The following is a 14,998-nucleotide window of genomic DNA, read 5'->3' as shown; positions in this document are numbered from 1 at the left end:
ATGTCGTCATCTCCCGCCGGACCGCATCAAAGTCGCGCTCGACAACCGGGCGGCCGGCCGGCCGGCCCGCCGAGGCGAGGCGAGGCGAGGCGAGGCTTTCCAGTCGGCCATCTTAAATCCCTTCCGAGGCCAAAATGTTTTCTTGTGCCGTGTGCAAAAATTCAATGTCAATATTGCTGGAATGCAATGTGGCCATCTCACCACAATGCTAGCAACCACGGTTGCCGTGGAAACATATTTGGCCCATTGCGGTCGTCACACGGAGGCGAGTGTGACGGAGCCGTATGTTCCCTCTGCTTTTAATTTCCCTGGAGGAGTTCATATCCGTTAAAACAAAAAGCTTGCCACACAAGCACGCACACACATACACACGAGTCCAGTTGAGCAGCAGGCATCGGGACGAAGGCCGAATGGGGTCGTTCCCAGCTGGCCAGTCAAAAAAAAAAAAAAAACGCATCCGACGTGGAGGACACGAGTTTTTATTTTTTTTTTTGCAAAATAACGGGCAGCCTTCAAGCGAGCAAACGGGATGATTGACGACGTCGCCATTCAAACGTCGTCGGACAGATTTGACACAAAAAAAAAATGTCCCCTCTCAAGCCGGAGGAGGAACAAAAGCCCGCGAGACGGCAAAGTGACACATCCAACAATGGCTGCGCGGCGTTAAGAGCACTCCAGCGCCAAAGTCAGTCACCGAGGGGAGAGAGAAATCCACTTCACTTTGGCAGCCACCACGCTCCAAAACAAAAAGCGAACTTTTGGGTGATGTTGCTTCGCTTGAGTGTTTTTGCAATGAATTGTTGAAATTAAAAGTTCATCAAGTTCTAAATCGCCAATATTCTACACTCAAACAAATCTGTTCATGAAAATAAAAGTTGTATACAATTACTGTGTTTGGTACTTTTGATTTGTTTTAGTTTTTTTTTTTTGTTCGATTGAATTTAATTTGTATTCATTGTTGCATTTGTTGGACGCTAGCTAGTAGCTGTCGTTTTTTTTTTTCTAAATGTTTGATTGAATTTAGTTTGTATTCATTGTCGTATTGTTGGACGCTAGCTAGTAGCTGTTTGGACATTTTTGGCCACATTTTGACAAATGGACTTTGTATTCATTGTCGTATATGTTGGACGCTAGCTAGTAGCTATTTGGACATTTTTGGGCCACATTTTGATAAATGGACTTTGTCATTGTCGTATTTGTTGGACGCTAGCTAGTATCTGTTTGGACATTTTTTTTGTCCCCGCTTTCTACGTCAGCGTCAGACGCGGGAAAGCGCTCTGCTCTGCCCGCCACTTTGGCTTCTCGTTAGCGCGGCCCGCTGGAGACGCTTCAAACGCGTCCGTGTTGCCGGCTCTAAAAATAGCAACCAATCTGCTAGCTGGCCTAATGAGGCGCAGCCACTTCAGACCTGTCAACAAGCAGCTGCTTCGTTCCGAATACGCGCGTACAAATGCGGCTGACCGCACCGTTTTGATCACGTATGCGTGCTAGCTAAAAATAGACGCTCTTCTTTTCACCTCCATCACTCGCATACGGAAAAAGAAAAACACTGCGGCAATATTTCTGGCAAGGCAAGGGCCACTGGATAACAAATGTTACTTGAACCGAGACGGTTCGGCTCTTCGGACAAAAGTTAGCGACGGCTAACGAGTTTACGCGCCGGGCTAACCGCCTCTTTACTTTTCAACGCTCCGCTTCCAAGTTGTCGCGGCATTAGCAGTCGTAGCGCATTAGCCCCCGGGAGCTCGAGGCTGTTTTCAAGGCAATTTCGCTGTCTTTGAGTTGTTATCTTTGTCATTGCAAAGGACAAGGCTCAAAGTAAAAAGTGTCATTTTCCCCTAGCGGTTCTGGCGCCAATGAATGCCGACCGACAATGAGGAAAATTGATCCCAAGTCAAACACATAAAGAAATTCAGGTGGCACCGCACGCCAAAAAACTTCATCTCGACCTTTGAGTGCACAATTTTGGTTACCAGAAAGAGAAAGAAAAAATTTTATTTGATTTTTCTTCACTGCTCATCCGATCTTTCTCATTTGCTAGCTCGTTACGGGCATTGGGCCTTCACTGCGCCGCCTCTCTCCAGGAAATTCCATCTGCTAAATCCCATTTTTTTCTTGGAATGCGCTCCAGGTCCCGTACGTGACCACGGTGATCCTTTCCTTTTTTTGTCGCATCTCGGGAACGTCGCTCACCGGCGTCATCGTCTGGGATCCGGCCCGCCGCCTCACAGACATTTCAATTGGGCGTCGCGACTCAATTGCTTTTTGCGGCTGACATTTGGACGTCGTTTATGATTTACGACGTGCGGCGGGCGCCACAATCACGCATTCAAACTACAGCCTGAGGGGGGAAAATGTGGCTACATTAAAATGACACGTCATTTGGGAATGCATTGTGGGAATCCCGAGCAGAAGGAGTCATTAAAATGGCATGACTTGGAAGAAATTACATTTGTAATCATTTGAACTGTGTGGAAACATACAGAGTGAGTTATGACTCCTTCCAGGCCAAGCTTGGTTAACCCCAAGGTCGGGTGGCTAAGCGCCAGCCCGCTAACAGCTCCTCTTTTGATTGACCCGGACGCCGTCAGGAGGAAGAAGGTGCGAGGTGAGCGTTAGCCCGTCGTCCTTCGCCCCGCCACCACGGAGATAAAACCTCAAGTGTCGCGCTCGACAGCTCCACAGACGCGGCCCGCCCAACCGGGCGAGGCGGCGGCCGTGTCACGCTTCCACTGGCAGCTGGGTAAACAACGACGGCGGCGGCCAGCTAAAAATAGCCTCCTCACCCAGCCGGCTCGATAGCGCTCGGACGGACGGGCGGGCTCGTCTGTCAAAGCTCGCCCTTGATTGGGGGCTGGAGCCAAGCACCAGGATGAATCTCTCCATTCAAAGCATCCAGCAACAACTTTTTATTCATTTGCTTTTGTTTTGACATGGAAAAAAAAAACCTGCTACTCGTTTCCCACTGCTGAGAACTTGAGTTTGTTTAGGCTTCCAAAGCACATTCCAAATGTGTGGCAGCGGCTAAACGGCCTTCTTTCGTGCTGCAAGGTTGGACAGGAGCTTTCTCTTTGTGCGACAAATCAATAGACGGAATAACAGTTTGTTTGAGTCCTCGGAGAGACAGTTCGGGATGGCAATTATCCCGGACGCTCAGAGCGCTCTGTTGTTTCTCCGCCCGCAACTCTCTCAGCTTGTTTTTATCCTCCTCTCAAGCGATAATGGGACGGTCACGTCGGGAAAGCGTACGCAGTGACTTTAGTGGGCAAAGTCTCTCTCTCTCTCTCTCTCTCTCTCTCTCTCTCTCTCTCTCTCTCTCTCTCTCGCCAACGACGATGGGAAGATGCACGGAAGATGAAAGTCGATGATGCTTTTTACGGCCGTTTCGTTAAGCTCTGACCTTGTGGAGCTGACTCGGAGTTTGCCCTTTTATAGGCGATTCGGCAGAAGCGTTTCATAGTTTGGCGAGGCCCGTTTGCCTAGTACACACGGCTGGAATTTGGCGGCCACAAGTGAAAATCACTTAAGGACTCTGCGAATGTCGCCCAAATGCCTCTTAAATGGACGCTTCAAGACAAAATGGCCGACTTCTCGTCACTCTCTGTGGCTCTCTTCGTGACGGACATGCCGACCGAATTCTGAAACTGGATTTGGGTGTTGAGTGGATAAAGAAGATTCAGAGGACACGGAATTTAAAAAAAACAAAAAAACCCTCAATAAAATCAATCAATATATTATTATTATTGATACTTTTTTAAATAATTGAATCAAATTAAATAAATAAAACAATCAGAGTGCTGTTCTGCTTCCCCCACTATCAAGGACAAAAACTGCTAAATTTGGTGTTACGCTTCAAATTTGGTCCAATAGGAACAAAAAGGAGCCACAAATTGGCGCTTTTACGGAGGGAGGTCTTCTCAAGATGGCCAAGCCTGGCAAATTTTCAAAGGCGTGTCCTTCTTGCCTATTAGACGCCGTTTTGAGGCTGCCTGACGCTCAAAGAAGCCAAAGCGCTGAGGTGAGACGACAAGGGAGCAAAATGGGATATGTGTGTAGCTGACAGATTGCTGCTCAAGTCTAACTAGCAGAGTGAAACAAACGTGTGTGCGTGCATGAGTGCATCAGAGAGACAGAGCGAGAGAGAGCGGCCCATTAGCTTGCACAAAAAGGCTCAGCGCTCAATGGACGGAAGGCTTGCACATTTTTAAGGAACTTTGGAGCACATATACATACCTGCTACTAACCCTAACCCCACCCAAAAAATAAGACAAATCAAGACAAATAAATCTCTAAAAAAAATAACGACCACTTTTGTAGATGTTTTGTCCACAAAAATGGAGATGAAAAAATATTAGGTGGCAACTATAGAAAAATATCAGCTGAAAATACAGAACAAATACAAAAAAGTACAATACAAATACAAATATTAAAAAAATGGTCAAGAAAAAAAAAAATCACTACATGGAAATGAAAAACTAGAAGAAAATACCAAAATAAAAATCAAATACTCATTTTTTTTTAAAAAAAAAAAGATACATATATTTTGGAATAAGTTCCTCCTGCCAAATATCGAAGCATCGTAACGTGGCTCAATTCAAATTCCCTTTTTACTTTTCGGGATCTTTTTTTTGCCACCCTTGTCAAAATGTTACTTTAACAAAATAACCCGTCCGGTTAATAAAGTTTTTACGACGCCGACATATTCGTTCCATTTGCGTGATTTCCTCCGGGAAGAATTTCAGCGAGCTAGCAAAGGCTAAGACGACAAAGAAGATTAGACGAGTGCCACCCGAGGCTCGTTGTCAAACGTTTGGCTTCCATCCGTCACGGGCTGACCTTTCTTTCTCTCGTCCCCGACGCGTCGCACGCCACGTCGCCCGCCCCGTCGCAACCTCGTCCATCTTCTCTGCTAAATACCGTCCTTAACGACGCGCTAATTGGCCCGGGATGCGCAGTCGGGCCAAAAGGCCACCAGGATGCTGATGAATGCCTGGCAAGAAGAAAGCCCCGCCCGCACATACCATAGATTTACACTTGCGGGGGAAAAAATACATCTCCATTTGTCGCCTTGAACCTCACAAAGAGTGTGTGTGTGTGTGTGCGCGTGACGGAAATGTACCAAAAGGGGTTTCAACACAGGGCCATGAAAAGTCCAAAGTTTGCAGGCGAGTCACGCACGCACGCACGCACGCATCGCCGGCGGGTCGTGGACAGTTCAGGTGGCGGCTGGAAAAAGAGAGACAATAAGGAAGAATGGAGCGTCGCGCCCGGTGATGGAAGAGAAGATGTCAGGCTAGCTCATGGGCTCCTTTCAAACGTGAAAGCACAAACTCTGAGCGTGCCACGCATTGCTGCAATTATCGTGTAAGGATTTAGCGCAGCTCACGAATCATTTTGTCTGCGTCTTGTACACTGTGTGGATATATATTCCATTTCAACACGACTCTCTTTCTTTCTTTATATATATAGGTATGTCCAATCTGTTTTTGTAATCCTTTCGACGTGATTCAAGGTAGCAAGGCTATCAAACTAGTTGCACATGGGCGCTTCAAATGGAATGAAAACATGTTGTGAGAGCAAATAACAGCCTTTTAGCTTTGTTAGCTTCTAAGAGTAAAACATTTTTTTTTTTTTTTTTTTCTGTACCCATGTATAATGCGCACCCCAGATTTTAGGACAATAAATTAGTTAAATTTTGCGCATTATACATGGGAAAAAACGGTAATTGAATTTGAACCGTACAACGGGACCTCCACTTTGAGTATTTTTTTCCCCCATTTTGGCTACTTTGTATGACTTTCCAGCAGCTTTTGACGGCGATTGGGCTTTTTCTTTTCGGAATGGATCCTGCCATGCGCTCCGCCTCTAGAATTCCCTCCCTCGTGTTTATTCTCCGTCGTTGACGGCTCTGCGATCAGCGGCTTCTTGCCGTCTCCATCTCAGTGTGGCTAATCTCCCGCTTTGCCGCCATTTATCGCTGCTGTTAGCTCAGCCGTCGCTCAAAAGCGGCTCCGACGTTAGGCTGGCAATTTGCGCGTCGACGCTAAAAGTTAAGCGCGCCTCAAACGTCTCCAATTTGGCCGCTACGTCTGATCGACATGCGCCTGTGTGAGAAGTCAACGCCACCTAGCATGTTACGCCTTTAGCTTAGCTGCAAAAGAGCAAAACACTGAAGGGTGCAACAAAGCAGCGAAACTACTTCATCACAAACAAAGACGAGTCAAACAACAGCAACTTTGTGCTTTTGGCTGCTGCGAGGGATCATTTACACAAAGATGCTACCTGACGTGATTGCCAAATGGCCTTTTTAAGCCCCCCCCCCCCAACCATCAGCTAAGAGGATGACTATGATTGGTAATGTCATCCCTTTTGGCTTTGCCTGATTATACGGCTGAGTGGCTGAATCCAACATTTGCCGGAAATTAGCAACACGCACACGCACACCATCTACACAGAGTGTTTAGTGAGCCTCTGTGGGAGTTTGATAGCTTTGCGCTTGAATAGCAGCAGTCAGTGTTTACCCGCCTTAGCTCGCCGCTGCTTAATTGCGGTAACGAAGGCTCGCTCTGCCGGCGTATTTCGGCGGCCACAAAATCCCTCCTCCACATTCCCTGCTCAGCTAGCATTAAAAAAAAAGATGACAAATTTACCTCACTCGACCTTCCCGCTGTCGTCGTACCAAAATGTTATGGGCTTCCTTTGGCTCAAGTAACGACACATTAAATTGCATTTGGAGTATCAAAAAGGCGGAAGAGCAAAAAGGACGTGGCAGGAAAGCCCCCATCATTTTGAGCGCAGGTGTCAAACCAGAGGCCCACCACATTATTTCATGTTTCCCGTAAAGTCAAAACGTGTGCGTCAACTCAATGTTGATGTAAATTGTCTTTCTTTTAATAACAGTAAGACATTACTATATTTTCTGTCCCAATCCCACTTTCAAAATAATTTGGAAAACGCTTGATCTTTTTATCACTGGATTCTGTTGTGTGTATGTGACGGGGCCAGCCATCCATTTTTATTGGAGTCATTCATGACCCCACCAGGGAAACCATCTTTGATTTTCAAATGTTTGGACATGTGCTAGCTAAAGGACGTTGACGAAACAGGAAGCACCGATTTTCTTACCTCGCGGACGAGACTTGAAGTTGGCGTCCGCGCCGGGGCGGCCAGGGGGTCACCGACACCTGGAAAGAAAGAGAAGAGAAGGTCACGTTTGGCTGTAGCTTCTAAGTCGCCCTTATTTATCCCAGCTTGTTAGCGCCCGCCGGCATGTTTACGACGGCACCCTGGCCCGCCCTCAGAGTCGTCGGCTTCCCTTCCGGAACGCCGTTAAGCTAATGGCGGCCCGCCTGCTGGCGTGGCGCGTTGTATACATTCCGCTAATGAAGTGTTGCTTTCAAGGCCAAATGTGCGCTTTGTCCTCAGACTACCTCCGGTTGGCATTTGGACAAACTTGCAGTTGTTTACGCCAAGCAAATAACCTCGGGCTGCTTGACCAAGTCCAACAGATCCTTCTGCAAACAATTGGGCCATTCAAAAATTGTTCAAATAAATAACCTTGGGCGAGACCAACGATCTGCTGCCGCCTTGTGATGGCAAAATGACAAGCGCTTTACGGGACCCTCAAAACAAACTTGGTGCTGCTTCTCCTGAAATCTTTCTTTTCTGCCAGGACTTTTGCGGGTCTCAAATTTCATGCGGCACGGCAGAGTTAAACTGGCTTGCAAATTACAGAAGCAATGAGAGACTTTACCAAGAAGGACCCAAAGATGAGCACTTCAGACCAAAATGGCTGACTTTGTGTATCTATTGCTTGAAGGGGTCGCCGTCCGTCCCTCTCGTACGAGCTCGGGCCAGTGAAGCACTTGAAAGGCCCGAATCGCGGCTATTGAGGAGCCGTCGTAACGAGGTGAGCGAGCGAGCGAGCGAGCGCCGCCTGCCCGTCCGCCCGACTAGGTGATGGCAATCACAGTCCAATCGCTCCTCTTTTTTTTCCTCCCGGCCCGAGCCGGTGCTGAGAATCGGCGGCGTCCCGATGACTTCCAATTAGCGCCGTGTCCAAATACATTAAAAGTCATCTGCCGTGCCAAGCGGCCACTTAGTCAGGCCCAAAACGACGACCCTATGGGAGCGCGCTGGCCTCTTGGGGGGGCGGGGTCACTCTTGTGTGTGTTTGGGTCGAGTACAACTGGACCCTTGATCAGAACACCCACGAGGCTACAAAACATCATTTGAAATCCGAAGCCAGGCTTGGAGGCCCAAAGCACAAAGTCAAAAAGCCTGGCATGTTTTCCGTTGAGCCAAATGCGTCACGTTGTTTTTCGCACGCTCAGTCGACTTTGTCGCTCTCGTCAACACGTTAGGAAAATTGGACCGCCGGCGTCAAAGCGCACTGGAAAGAAAGCAGGCTGGGCCGGCGCCATGGAAACCAGCATTTTGCGTAGCATCTGTCGCCATGACAACGCTAAAAAAAAACAAATGAGCCGCTAGGACGGACGTTTGAATGGTGAGCAGTGTGTGTGAAATTCTTATTTCTCACGATTCAAATGAAAATTGTAAAACCTTGACATTTTCACAGACAGTATATTTGGACACGTAATGTGTTTTTGTACCTCCCCCAAGGCCAAAGGGTGCTGTTTGAGTCCAAAACAAATGTGAAGATCCAATAGAACCGGCAACAATATCAATTTTAAAATTGGGATATGCCCCATCTAGTAAGAAAGGAGATCAATATATATATATATATATATATATATATATATATATATATATATATATATATATATATATATATATATATATATATTTTTTTCCAACTAAAAAATGTATTTGTAGATTGTCATCGCAAAAAAAAAACATCACTTGATGGCAAATCAGCTGAGCTACCGCCAAGTTAAAAAAAGTCCAACATTTTTCTATGACTCCCCGTTAGTTAAAGTCGTCCTTGTGTTGCATTCAGGGTCCGCCGATGCCAAAGACGTGCACGAATGCACTCCGAGCACCCGGAGGCTTTCCACGCAAATTAGAAATGGTCTCATTTAGCTGTGCAAACGCGTGTGCGTGTGTGTGTGTGTGTGTCCTCGGGGCTTGTTAATGACTAGCATTAATGAAGCTCCCTATCTGCGCTCCACACACACACACACAACATTGAGAAACAACATTTAATGGAAAAAAACATATGTTCCTGTTGCAATTTAATTGTATGTACTTGCTTTGCGGGTGTATCTCTTTTACACGCGCACACGCATGCAGCAAGTGGCCAACAATGGCAGACACTTCATTAGCTACGCAATGGAGCCAAAGTAAAACGGCGCTTACACAATGCTGACTTTTGACTAAGGCTTACTAAAGTTTTCGTTTGATGGAGCGGATTGCATTTTTTGTTCAGGTTGGAAAAGTCTGGAAAATAAAATGAAATGTGGTGACCATTGGGAGAGTCCTGCCAGAAAAGTCAACATTTGTTCCTCAAGTGTTTTAAATGCAAAAAACGGTAAGGATTTCATCGAAAAATCAAATCATTTGGAAACACAACATTTCAGAGCTGACAAAAAGAGATGACAAACAACTGGACAACAATTCATTAAGAATCGCTCACGCGTGGCGGCTTTAATGGACTTGATATTCTTGAAATGAAAACAAAATCATAGCATGACATTAAAAGTGACAAAAGGGAAGGAAGGAAGGAAGAAAGGAAGAAAGGAAGAAAGGAAGAAAGGAAGAAAGGAAGAAAGGAAGAAAGGAAGAAAGGAAGAAAATATTTTGAGGTGATATTATATTGCTTACATTTAGTCATTTGAAAAGGATGCTATTAGAAAATGATTGCGCTAACATTGTAGCATAACGCTATGGCTATCTTGGGACAATATCAATATGTTGTCGCAAAATAAGCTCTTGTATTTTTTACGACGATATGGTCGCGATACAACGAAAGCATCTTTGATTTTGATTAGCGGGACATACTAGCCGCAACGATTGCCCGACATTAGCATCAGTTCCCATCAAAGTAATAAGCAAGGACAACAACGTGAGAGGTTTCACGCTCATCAACAAAGTCTACACCGGTTGAATTCCTTAACCAAGTGTTAATCACGAACCCGCTTGATTAACCCACGTGTGTAAATATAGGCGCGCCCCGTGAATTATTCAGCGTCCGACCAAATTATCGCTTTACGGGCCCGTCATTAGGCCGCTTCATTAAGCCAGTGTTTGAACGACATGTTAGCTTAGCCTGCGTCCTCGGGCTTGCCACGCGCCGTAAAAGTCCCGATGATTCATGCATCGTGACTTGAGTGAACATTTGTTGTTCTCACCCAAAGAGTCAAAGAAAAGCACAAAGAAATAAGAAGCACTCATACTAGCTGTCAAAGATTGAGTGTGCTAGCTGCGTGCTAGCTCCAACAAATGCTGATCAATGTGGCAAATTCCAATTGAAATAAATGTGTGTGTTTATGCGTGTGCGTGTGTACCCTAGTGCACCACAAGGTATCATCCATCCTGATCTCATGTGGACTGCGAGGCTCGCTAAGCTTTCCCCGATCAGCGGCCGCATAAACACTGCGATGCGTTCGCGAGTGTGTCGTTAGCTCTTGCCGCTACCATAAACTCAGTCTGTGTGGCCCCTTGAGAAACGGGAAAGGGGAGAAAATGAGATCAAGAGTAGCTGCTACGGTGGATATGGTTGGAAAGCACCGACCGGCGTGCAGCGGGAAGGGCTTCCAAAAGCAGTTTGCAATCACAGACGGAACGTCACCACAGCAAGCGGCTGCAACTAGTCCATTCATCTTGACAAATCAAACAGAAATTGTCTGTAACAGGTCACGAATATATGCTGATGCTCCTTCTTCCCGCGGTTAGCAAACGATCTGCTTAGCATCTCAAGCAGCAATCCGAGCATTGGACCTGGGCCAGAGTCCAGTCAGTGCGCGGCCGCCAAGACAAATGGGACCAATGTCAATCCATTTAGCGGCTGACCTTTGGCCGAATGGATATACCTAGCATACGTGTGCATAGCTAGCATATTCCAAAGCCCGTGAAACGTGTCCATCTCCATTTCCGATCGGAGGCGGGATGTTTGACGTCGGGGGCTACGTTGGAGGTCCGAACGGTAGCGCAAAGGCTAAGGCGGTCGTCAATGCTCTTTTAAAAAAGCGAATGGCTTGGTTTGCCGCCGTCTCCCAGCGAGCCTCTCAAATGCCATCAGCAATGGGGGAAAACGGCTCGGGCGAGGAAGGAGAAAGAAAAGCTCGTCTTTGAAGGTGTCGCTTGAGGAGGTCGCGAAGATACGGAAACACACTCGGGACTGGCGCAGGCAGACGGCGTCAAAAAAAGACAAAGCAGACAAAGGAAGGAGGAGACAGCAAGTGTCAAACGCAGATTTGCGGCAGATAAGCAGGAAAAAAAGAGCTTGGCTTGGGACTTGAATAGACAACTAAAGATCGACTTGAAAGACCAAGAGAAGCCAGACTTTTTTTGCACCATTTTTGGGAGATTACCTGAAAAGCTTTTTGTATTATATCGGATCGAGTTGGGCTTCATGAGTCAACGGTTCTGTCAAAGAGACTGAAAACGTTGGACTGCATTGGGAAAAAGTGTCATCCCTTTTGTCATTTGCTTCTTCTCTCCATCCCTGGACCTTTTTAATAATAAAGCGGCTCATCCGTCTCTGGCACGCTCCCGCAGGATTCACTCACGGGTCCGCTTTAATGAGATTAGCGTGGCTAATGCCTCCCTCGCTCGCTCGCTCTCTCTCTCTCTCTCTCGCCGCGGGACGGAGGAGGGATCGTAAGCCCCGCCCCCGGCCGCGAGCGTTAGCGCGGCTAACTAACACGAGGCGACGGGGAGCAGCCGGCATGACGACATCCGCTCCTACAAGCCGGCCGGCCTTGATTGATTCCACTCATTAAATGGGAGCGTGTTGATTTATTAGCCAAGCAAAGAAACTAATAAATGGTCGCGTACATCACGGCTATATTTACGACCAAAGCTCGGCCTCAGAAGAAAAAAAGACGTTCCAGTACCATTTCAAGAGCTAACGTGCTGTGCTTGGTTGGTTACGGTTTGCTGGAAGATTCCAGCACTTTGGACAGCGGCAAAATAGCCCCGCCCACTTTGCCGGGCCACCATAATATTAGCATGAGCCAGCCAACTAAATACGACATGAGAAGAAGCGTATTTGCGGCGGCGGCGGCGGCGGCAGCGTGTTCAAGGTGAAGCGACCTCTGCATTTTTTTCTTAGCGCAGGCAGCATTTTCTTCACGGTGGACCACCTCGGCACCCAACAAAGTCCACGGGCCCCGAGTTGAAACCCGCTCCGAGCAACTCGGAGGTCAACTCGTCGGGCCCGAATTCAGAGGGGTCAGCTTTAAATTGCTCGCGCCGTCATTTCCTCTTTGGGTCGTCTGCAGCAGCCCGTCCGGAGATCCAAATGAAATATCGAAGGCCGTTGTCACGCAAACGCCTGGAGACAGCGTTTGATTTAAATGGCTATTATCGTGAGACATTTTCCGCCGTAAAAGAACTTGACACAAATAATGCCTTTTCTCTGACAGGTGGCGCCGAGCGACGGGAGAAATGACTTCAAAAAAAAAAAGAAAGAAACCCAATAAAAAGCAGCCACCGCTGTCTGTCGAACAATACAGAATTGGCCTCTTTATAGTGGCTCGTTTGATCTTAATGAGTTTTTCAACTCCCAAATTAGCTGGGCTTTCATTGGCCGTCGACGGGGAAAGAGCAAAGTCGGCGCTGACAAAAGTTGCCCGCTGATAAGCGTGCAAACTTTGCTTTTCATGATTGGAGCGAGGGAAAAAGATTGATTTGTCTTCTTTTGCCATTCTCACTTTGCACAACATGTCACGTTTCGGCGCTCACCCATTAGCCAGACGAAGCCGCTCTTGGCTTTGCGACCGCGACCAACGTCCTGAGCCAGCTTTCCCTCCGAGCCAAAGCCGCAACGAGAGCGAGAAGTCTCGGGAGCTGACGGACGAGTCAGTCATAAGAGTTTGACGACAGCCGAGCCGGGTCGAGCCCGGCCGAGCGGAGCCGAGGTGGGCGGGCGGCTGAAGATAAAAATCAAATCAATGGCGGAGTGAAATGAAGCAGTCGGCGACTCGCGCCTAATTGAAAAGAGGCTTCTGGTCAAATAGGTCCAAACATTCCACCGGGAACTCTAAAAAGCAGATTAGCCACGGCAAATTGGCCGCTACTTGATGAAAGACGGCCAGGGAGATCAAAGTTGGTGGAACCCCTCCCATCCGTCTTCAATATAAAACCGCAGATGACGGCTACAGTAAAAAAAAAACGGAAAAAAAAACTTTGCCCTCTCTCTCTCGTCATCCCACGCTAACCTCGCGACGGTAGCTGAGCCGTGCAAACATTTTCCCAGCGGCAGAAAAAAAAAAATGGCGGAAATAGTTTCTCTCCCGCCCGAGAGAATGTCAGCGGCGGCACGTACGAAGGTCAACGGGGACACGGGCGGCCTCTGCTGGGTTTTTTTCCCTTTCTTAAACGCCATCTGCATTTCGATCCTTAAAGTAAAGGTTAGGGCGGCCGAGCAGGTACGTATAAAGGAAGGCGGGAGCACAATCGCCGCTAAATGTCAGCTTAGTGACCGCAAAAACATAACGTGCGCATGGTAATTCCACGTAACTCAAAGCAGTTGCATCTCAAATCATCGTTCCCCACTCAAATGAATGGAAATGCCATTCATCTGTGTTTCGGTTCCTTTTGGCACGATAAACCAAACAAGTCGAAATAAAAACAACTACTGATGCTAACTGCTGCCTGGCACAATAGAAATCAACACGAGGCAAAATAACCAAGCAGATTTCCCTTCCACAAGCCAAAACCAGAAGAGCTAAAAAGGCAGCTGGCAGGTGCAATGAAGAGAATGAACCACCGTCAAAAATAAACAACAACAACCTCAAACTAAACAGGCCTGCCTGCCTGTGTGCTGTCAAGCAAACAAATGGCGGCCAAGGCAAGGCAAGGAACGAGCGAAAGAAAGAGCCGCTTAGATGGGCGCCAAAACAAATGAGCCAAAATGATGTTTTGATCCGCCAGTCAGCTGGAGGCCAACATCCATCAGCGGGCGGGAGATGGATATTATGGGACGGAGGCAAGCACCAAGGCAGCAAGGCAAAAACATGAAGGAGGGAGACACTTTGCAGCTGTTGACCACGCAAATCCATCAAATGACGGACAAAGTCATTTTTACAAAAACCGCAAGTTTGGCACAGGATCCTTGCTCTTGGAAATCGATCGGAACTAGAGGTGATTTCGACCAAGTATAAAAAAAATTAAAAAATGCTTTCATCAAAGACTCCAATGTTATCGAAAATACAAGCAGGAAAAAAAAGCTTTCATCCTTGATTCTTTTTTCTTTGTTTAGTTGGCCATTGAAAATGTTGGAAGGCTTGAAAGTGTCCTTGATGTTGACAAAATAGGAGCATTGAAAAACCTCTCTTTTTCGGTTCCTCCAAAGTGTCACGAATGTTTAAACAAAACATGAAAAATTGAGCGGCAATCATTTTAAGAAACCAACAGACGAGAAGCTAAATGCGAGTCGTGCAGCCATTCAAATCCCTTTTGGTCCAATTAAGCGCTTTTGTGTTGCACTTTTTGTCAAAGGCCGCTCGCTCACTTGAGATGGCCGCCGCTGCCGCCGCCGCATTTATTGCTCTTGCCACACAACAAGTGTGTTGCTTGGAATTTATTATTATTTATTTATTTATTTATTTATTTTTTTTACTGCTGCTCCTTTAGTAGATGAACCATGGCTATTTTGCTTCCTAAACACTATTTTTTCTGTTCCATCTTTACCCTTTAGCCGAGCACATTTGGAGGCTCACTATACGGGTCCGGAGCGGACGCGCTCGGCCCGGGCCGCGGCGCGTCGCATTGAATGCAAAGTGCCACTTGGACTTCTGCGCCGTGTCGTGAACCTCGAACGGTGGGAAAGAAAAACGCCAAGAGACGTGTTCAGGGGGGAAAAAAAACCAAA

General features: G+C 47.1%; 1 protein-coding gene across 1 annotated transcript in view; it reads right to left on the bottom strand.

Annotated features, from left to right (window-relative positions):
• elfn2a (extracellular leucine-rich repeat and fibronectin type III domain containing 2a) overlaps window positions 1-14,998 on the bottom strand; it is a 39,242-nt gene that overhangs the window by 13,891 nt on the left and 10,353 nt on the right. The window contains exon 2 of the mRNA XM_061274865.1: window positions 7,126-7,184. The gene's annotated coding sequence lies outside the window, so the exon portion shown is untranslated. The remainder of the gene's footprint in view (window positions 1-7,125; window positions 7,185-14,998) is intronic.

Source organism: Syngnathus typhle, linkage group LG3, assembly GCF_033458585.1.
Source record: "Syngnathus typhle isolate RoL2023-S1 ecotype Sweden linkage group LG3, RoL_Styp_1.0, whole genome shotgun sequence".
NCBI lineage: Eukaryota > Metazoa > Chordata > Actinopteri > Syngnathiformes > Syngnathidae > Syngnathus > Syngnathus typhle.
Note: the sequence above shows the minus strand (reverse complement) of the source record. Positions and strands in the feature narration are given on the sequence as shown.